The sequence below is a fragment of the Eurosta solidaginis genome, chromosome 3, assembly GCF_040869045.1.
Source record: "Eurosta solidaginis isolate ZX-2024a chromosome 3, ASM4086904v1, whole genome shotgun sequence".
Lineage (NCBI taxonomy): Eukaryota > Metazoa > Arthropoda > Insecta > Diptera > Tephritidae > Eurosta > Eurosta solidaginis.
Window position 1 is genome coordinate 5,997,725 of NC_090321.1, and position 2,212 is coordinate 5,999,936.

The following is a 2,212-nucleotide window of genomic DNA, read 5'->3' on the forward strand; positions in this document are numbered from 1 at the left end:
TGGTAGACCCATTATTTTTTCTTTGCGGACGTGGCCGCGGGTAAAGGCTAGTAATATTATAAATGGGAAAGTTTGGATGTTTGGAAGTTTAGATGTTTGGATGTCCAGACGTTTGTCTTTGTGAGTCACGCCCACATATAGCCAATAGTCTAGAAGGATCTAGTAGCTAAATGGAATATGGGTCCCCGCCCCCTAGGAACAATCGACGACTCCTCGAACAATTACTTTTAATTAATTTTTACACATTAGGAATATAAGTATACTGACCTTCACCAATATTACAAACTTAAGGGGTCAAATTAGTCGAATGCTTACAAAGTGAGCAATGACACCCATGGATGATTTTTGGGATAATTTGGGGTCCCTTCCGCCATCATTTCTGGATGGTTTTCACGATCCCGTCAGAGTCATATCGGGACTTTTTCGGGACTATTTCGGTATCATTTTAGGACCCTTCGGGATTCATTTCTGATAGTTTTCGGTATCCGTCCTGGATCCCGTCAGGGTTATTTTCGGACCTTTTCTGGACTATTTCCCAAGCTTCAAACATGGCCGTTAGCATTCAGGTTACTGCATAAAACTATTAAAAAAGCCATGTACTTGGCGCTCCCCATGTTAAAAATCAGGAAGCTTAATTCATCACCCTGATCCCATACTTTTGCGTTTGGATATTCTACGAGGCCCCGATTTTTACTATCGTAACGTGACAGACGAGATGCACACTCGTTGGTAACGCTAAGAAAATTTACCACCGAAAATTTACCTACGATACAGAGTGCGATTTCTCAGCTCTTGCTTCCGCTCTGTTAAGGCTACACGGATTTTGATGAAATTTGCAACACAGACAATATCCTGCTAGCGAATATCCGAACATGGAAGGGGGGCGGGGGGGGGGAGGGGGTCTCACGACTAATTAATAATAATAATTACTTTTTAATTAATTTTATTTTTTTAATTACTTTTTAATAATTTTTACACATTATAACTTTACGTATACTGACCTTCACCAAAATCACAAACTCAATAGGTCAGATAAGTAGAGCAAAGTGAGCAGTCCGGGATCACGTCGGGGTTATTTTGGGACTTTTTCCGGACTATTCCTGTATCATTTGGGGATCCTTCCGGCATCATTTCGGGATCAATTCTGTATGGTTTTCGGGATCCGTCTGGAATCCTGTCGGGGTTATATCGGGACTATTTCGGTATCATTTTGGGACCTTTTCGGGATCCGTCCGGCATCCCGTCTGGGTAATTTCGGGACTTTTTCTGGACTATGTCAGGGTCACTTCGGTAATTTTACGAGATCGTTTCTGGATTGTTTTCGGGATCCGACCAGCATCCCGTTGAGATTATTTCGGAACCTTTCAGCATCATTTCGGGACTATTACGGGATCATTTAGGGCCCTTTCCTGACTCATTTCTGGAGGAATAAGCATACTTTTTAATCAAGGTTAAATTAAAGTAATTGCTAATTATTTTATCAACGCGGCTCATATACATAGCTTGAGGAAGTTTTTGGCGAAAATACCTGATAAAATTTCAAGTATAAAAAAATTTAACAAACAGCTTTTGTTCTATCAAACTAATTAGAGGAAAGATCTTTGTAGTTGTTTTTTGTATATACGTAAGCGTTTTCAAAATTGAATAGATTTATTAATTTGAGAACGGTTATGTGATATTTGTACAATAACTGTATTTTTAATGAATAAATAGAGAAAAGTACAAGGGCACACTTAATTAGTTCCACATGTTTTCAATCTTCTAATATCTTCTATTGTGTTCTGCCACAAAACTTGTATTAAGTGTTAATGAGACATCAATTTAATCTGATTTAAATTAATTAGCTTAAGACGGCTCTATAGGAATATAGAAATTGAGTTTACATCGCTACAAAAAAAAAGCCCGCCAGGATTAATTAGGAACTTTTTCGGGATGTCAATGGCTTAAAAAGTGAGCAGGGACACCCTCCGCCCCCAGCTTAACCCTTCACATGGTGCTCTGTATGTTAGTATATAACTATTCATTCGCTTCAACGCACCCATTGCCTTATTAACATGCCTTTATAATTAGCTTCACCTTGTTTGTAATCCCGTCGGGGCCAGCTCGGAACCCTTCCGGGATCATTTATGGATGATTTTCGGGATCATTTGGGGTCCCTTCCGCCATTATTTCTGGATGGTTTTCGTGATCCTTCCCGGATCCCGTCAGGATC